This window comes from Etheostoma cragini, chromosome 10 (assembly GCF_013103735.1).
Source record: "Etheostoma cragini isolate CJK2018 chromosome 10, CSU_Ecrag_1.0, whole genome shotgun sequence".
NCBI lineage: Eukaryota > Metazoa > Chordata > Actinopteri > Perciformes > Percidae > Etheostoma > Etheostoma cragini.
In genome coordinates this window covers 7,264,950-7,271,200 of record NC_048416.1, presented here as the reverse complement: position 1 = coordinate 7,271,200, position 6,251 = coordinate 7,264,950, and the positions used below count along the sequence as shown (strand labels likewise).

General features: G+C 38.8%; 1 long non-coding RNA gene across 1 annotated transcript in view; it reads left to right on the top strand.

Annotated features, from left to right (window-relative positions):
- The window catches only part of LOC117951412, a 9,015-nt gene extending 5,783 nt beyond the window's left edge, over positions 1–3,232 (top strand). Inside the window, exons 2-3 of the long non-coding RNA XR_004658177.1 lie at positions 897–900; positions 3,084–3,232. This is a non-coding gene — a long non-coding RNA (uncharacterized LOC117951412). The remainder of the gene's footprint in view (positions 1–896; positions 901–3,083) is intronic.
- The last annotated feature ends 3,019 nt before the right edge of the window (positions 3,233–6,251 follow it).

Sequence of the window (6,251 nt, the reverse complement as noted above, 5' to 3'; positions counted from 1 at the left end):
AAAGAACTACTACAAACAAACTCTTCATTCTAATCCCAACCGGTCGTCAGACACCGCCTCCCAAGAGCCTGGGTCTGAACGAGGTTTCTGCCTAAAAGGAAGTTTTTCCTCGCCACTGTCGCACTGTTGCTTGCTCTGGGGGAAACTACTGGAACTGTTGGGTCCTTGTGGATTCTGGAGTGTGGTCTAGACCTGCTCTATCTGTAAAGTGTCTTGAGATAACTCTTGTTGTGATTAGATACTATAAATAAAATTGAATTGAATTGAATTGAATATATAAAAATAAACACATTAACGTTTACGTAGGGAAGCCTGGGAAGCTAACATTAACGTTACAATCTGCATAAACGTTTTGTTGTTAGCGACCAAGCTAACGTTATTTTACGCATTTGGGTGGTTGACGTGACGCTCCATTTTTGTGTCCATGGTGACATATAGAAATAAAAAATTATAATATTTCATTAAAATATACGTTTTTATATACAATGTAATCTTCTAGAAGTAATACATTTGTAATTAATGCACATTATAATTCAAATGTGTAAATATTTCATTTTAAGCATGACATTTGTCCTGTGGTGTGACTGTCCGGGGTGGCGTTGCTTATCTTAAAACTAATGTAATAAAATGAAAAATCAGTCTAAATCCATTAGAATACTTGAATAGATGTTATAGTAGTGTTAACTTAATGAAGCTAAAGGTTATACGTTTTAAGGTCCCCATTTACAATAATTATGAGAAATTACATTTTGTCCGCAAAACTGGTGTCCACCTGGTGTGACGCCATTCTTCATGTATAAATCAGGCATTAATTTGGGCACCCTATTACTGAGAGGGGCCCTTCTTCATCCAGGAAATACAGTAGACCTCACTGGAGCACATGGACTGCACACAAGGTGAGTTTTTTCTGAAATATTTTCACAATATTGCTATTTCCGTGCACTGTTGGAAATGGTAACCATTAGTCCTTTAGTGTGACGTAATTTAAGTATTGATCTGAAAATTTTCAGCAATTTATATTGATTTACAATTGAAAATAATGTAAACCTTAACACTGTTAGTCAAGTTTGAAGACTGTCTCTCATATAGCTAGGCCGCAAACTGGCCTTGATCTTGAAAACGTCCACTGGTGTGACAGCACTGTCCTACGGTGTGACATGAAATCAGCATCACACTGGTGGATGTAGGCTTTATCAAGAGGTACAAAACCGTCACTCTCTCCCTCTTAACCACCCTCCCTCCATTTTAACCTCCCTCCCCCACCCCTCCCTCCTAACCTCCTTCATCTCATCCCCCAACCTCCCTCCATTTCAATCTCCCCACTTCTAACTTCACTCCTTTCTTACCTGCCTCTTACCTGTGAAATTGAACTTCCTCCCAGAATGTGGTTTGGCATTGTCTTGCTAAAATTCGCATGAAAAAGACGTTGCTTGGATGGCAGCAAATGTTATGCTCCAAAACCTGTATGTACCTTTCAGCATTGTGTTACAGATGTGAAAACAGCCCCCCATACCATCACAGAAGCTGGATTTTAAACTTTGCGCAGATAACAATCTGCAGGTCCTTTCCCTCTTTTTGGTCCGGAGGACATGACGTCAATGGTTTCCAAAAGCAATCTAAAGTGTGGACTTGTAAGACCACAGCACATTTTCCACTCTGCGTCAGTCCACCTCAAACCCAGAGAAGCTGGCGGTGTTTCTGGGTGTTGTTGATATATGGCTTTTGCCTGGCATGGTAGTTTTAACTTGCACTTGTAAACCTAGGGACAAACTGTGTTAACAGAAAATGGTTTTCTGAAGTTCACATAATGATGTCTGTTTTAAATGCTGTGCCGCCTGAGCGATCAAAGCTCACGGGAATTTGTATGTTTGTTTTTGGCCTTGCCGTTTACATGCAAAGATTTTTTCCAGAATCTCAGAATCTTTTGATGATATTATGGACTGCAAATCCCTAAATTCCTTATAATTGTCCGTTAAAAACCGTTGTTCTTAAACTGTTAGACTATGTGCATATGCAGCGGTGAACCTCACCCCATCCTTGCCTGTGAACTTTTGGGGCTGCTCTTTTTATATTTAATCATGACACCACCTGTTTCTAGTTAACCTGTTTACTGGTGGAATGTTACACACATGTGTTTTTTGAGCATTTCTACACTTTCCCAGTTTTCTGTCCTCTGTCCCAGCATTTTTGGAACGTTTTGCAGGCATCAAATTAAAAATGAGTGAATATTTGCAAAAACATTGAGTCAGTTTGGACATTTAATATATTGTTTTTGTAGAGTAATCAACTGAATACAGAATTTGCAAATCACTGTATTCTGTTTTTATTCATGTTTTACACAACATCCCAACTTCATTGGAATTGAGGACTGATAAACATATTATTGTCACTGGTTGCTCTAGTAGGCTACTGTGTCCCTTGCCTGACACAGGAAAGTAGCTGTGATCCAGGGCACAGCCCACGGCCAGAGGATGGTGGCCCAGTTGCCCTGGCGATCACCAAATCCTGCACACCCGACCAGCAAGCCACGGTGTATAATCTACGTGGCAGATGCAGCCGGGGCAACGGTTGCATTTGTGACAGAAAAACATTTTGAAAAAAGGTTTGTAAAATAAGTACAGAGTGTGCAGCAGGACAACTTTTGCTCTGTGTGCTCTGCTTCACACATCACAGTCAATTTTAATCATATAAAATGTAATTTCCCACCAAATAGTGGCTAGTGAAATGGTTGCTTGGTCACTGCTACTACCACTTGTCACAGTGGTACAATACATAAAATCCCTTTAAAGTCATATTTGACCAAGATATGTGTGTTATAGATTTTTTTTTTGAAATGAGTAATTTCAGTATTAATGTATTCCTTGCATCGTGTACAGACTTAGGGAAGGATTTAGTGTGTGTGTGTGTGTGTGTTTTCATCCTACAGCTAAGAATGAGTTGCATCAGACAGGCCTTGGAATGGTTAGATTAGTGGCTACACTGCTAGTTAAACAGAACTGTGTGTGTGTGTGTGGCTCTAGGTGCCTTTGTATGTACTGTATACATATACAGTCCAGTCTCATGGCAATTTGTGAAATGAAAAGTTACAAATTTTGAAGTAATGTATTTCAATGGGAAGCCTCTTTTGTGATCACAGAACAATGATGGTAGCAAGTACTATTGAAAAGCCAAAATCTGCGGAAGGAGGTTGGTCGGGGTGGTGGATGGGTCAAACTACACAGGACTTTCACCCTGGAGACCAGGGAACGTGTCACCATCGGTCCATCCCATTGTTGCGTCCCCCAGAGACCGCAGATCAGGTCCCAGCGCGAGTGGTTGTCACCGTCCCGCATGTGGGGTTTCATTTCCCTGTTGTTGTGTCCCCCAGAGCAGCCCAGTGAAAATTCGTGAAATGGTCCTGTTCACTCTTGGTAGAGCCTGGGTGTCTGACGGATGGGGTTGGGGTACTGTACCATCCAATGACATGAAATGGGTAGGTGGGATCGTGTGTATGTGTGTGTGTGTGTGCGTGTGTGCGTGTGTGTGCTGGAGGAGGACCGGGAGACATGAGGGGGAGGAGGAAATCCTTCAAGCAAGAGAGTCTATATCAGAAATGGGTTTCTTTCAACCAAATTGTTAAAAATAACGTGACAACACTCTTCACAAGAAAAATTAATGATCAGTTCACTCCTTTCATTGAATGTGGCAGTTTTTGTTTTGTTAATTTTTATAACATTTGAAGAAAATAATTGATAAAAGAACGTTGAAAGAAAATTGCGGAAAAAAACAAAACATAAAAAGAACTGACAAAACATCAGGGAAAAGCTTTAAAAATGTGGTAAAAAAAGAACAAATGCAACAAAAAAGCACTGGGAAAGCGACAAAAGCCTCTTATGGTTGAAATTTTAAAATTTGACCCAGAAAAACGGTATGAATATAAATATATCCAAGATACAAGTGATAACCAGTTATGCAACTGCTAGATTAGGGTACTGGCTCCCTTTTTGGTCCAATTCAGGCTCCAAAAGGATCAATAAAGAGAAGTCTAAGTCTTAGTCTAAATGCAGTCTGCTTCCGTAAATTGAACTTTCATGAAAAGAAATGTAAAAAAAAAAAAATTGGGATTCAACTCTGTAAGTACAATGTTGCCATGGACATGGCAAGGTAATATGGTCATGCTGATTTGAGCACATTCTAAATGTGTAGTTGAAAAACCAGATTGCCTGGTTGGATCTACTTGTATAATTCTTAATAGAGAGAGTTAATAATAGCGTGATGCAACAGTTTCTCTGTTTAGACTGTGTAATTAGATTACATTTCAGTCAAATTAGATTGACCTAAAAACACTGTTAAAGACGAGGAATGCACTTTTTGGGTGTTAATTAGGTAGTTTATTGAGTAGATTGTTAATTAAAATTTGATTAAAGATGCAATAAGAGACACAGATTTAGACCACATTAAGAATGCATGGGGGTTGCCATGGTAATATGTTAACTTCAACCAGAGGGACATAACCAGATTCAAATGACTTTCACATGTAGAGTTTTTTTCTCTTCTTCCACCTAAAAGGGACGGTGATGAGATGAGTTGAGATAATAATTTATAGTGAGAGTTCCACTGCAGAGAAAAATTTCATCTAGGGTTCCTAATGATCCATGAATGGAATTTTTTAAATCATCCCAGACAGATATCCCATAAACCAGGCCAGTGACCCACATTAAATGGAAAGAATGGACAGTTTCTCAGTTGTCAGAGTAGCATTTAGTAAATTACAAAAATAATTGATCAGACTAAACTGATTTGTGGCCCTCATATTTGAGATTAACGTGGACTCATTTCAATTACCACTGGAGAAATTAAGAGTGTAAGTGGTTGGATGATCTTTTGAACCACACAAGTTAAACAAAGCGTAGAACAATATTTATATCTCTTGTGAGTCAATTAGCTAACTGATACTCATCTGCCATATTAATCATCGGTAGACTCAAATTATAAACAAAGATTTAATATATATGTATTAATATTTAATTAACCTCTGTGAATTTAATTTAACTATTGCATTTTATTCTTAAAGTGGTAATTGCACAAGTCTGTTGTAACATGCAGGTTTTATTGTTTATACTGTATGTACTATTATAGTAGTTAGAATGTTACAGAGAGAAAAGCCTTGCAAAATGGCATTGCACCTGAGAATAAAAACAATAAAGGTCATTCATTTATTCCTATAGTCTTCATCCAAAATGAAACTAGCTTGGCTTTGCCATCTGCCTGTCAGGGTTTATGATAGACAACATACTGCACATTAGGAACGGCATTGTGGGTAGGCCTAACGTGCCTGGGCCCCACACACTTGTACAATCAAAACAGGCCATTTTACTTTGTCAAGATTACTGTACATGTCCTACCAGACCCGTTTGGTCATGAATGATGATGTAGCAGCTATCATGGACCAAACAAGAGTTTGAGTTAAGCTAAATGCAGCTCAACAGAGCCATAATCTGATGAAAATATTAACAGGGGAAACATTGACAGTGCATTCAAAAATAACTCTAGTCTTGTGGCAAAACATTCTGGAAGGGCTCCCATTGCTGCTTAATGAGCTTTGTTTCTGCTAGCCATCCACTCTGGTTCATTGATGTATTATAAGACTTGTAAGACCCATTATTATAAGGTTGGTTATATGGTATATATCTTACGGTGATATGGTTTCTATAATGCATGACACTAATGTAAATTAGGTAATTTGTAAGAAATGAGAGCAAACCTAAAAAATCTATTGTTATTAATTAAAACAGCTTTTTTAGGCATGTGAGATGGATATACAAAAAAAAAAAATCCCCTGCAGACAAGTAACAAATTGGGAACAGTAATTAGTATTAATTATTAAATTATTTCATCCTCTGTAAGCGTCAGGGTTTGCACCCTGTTTGCGTGCATTTGCACAGCACTCAGACACTGCAAATCGTCACCAATGAAAAGGGAACTCCCTGCTGAGTTCATTGATACCTCAAACAAGACTTTAGCCTAAATGGTTCAAAAGCCAGGGGGCCTGAGTCCATGGGTGTGGTTAAAGTATAGGGGGTGGCTCAGTATCACATGTAGGTCACACATTCTAAGTTTCATGTAAATTGGATGACGTTTGTCACATAAGGCTGATTTCCTGTTGCCAGTTGGTGGCGTTATCTCCAACAGTCCATATTGGCCTGTAGAAGTCCTCAGGCCTGGACTCTTGGTGATTGTGGGAAATTTCAAGCAGATGTGACAATGATCAC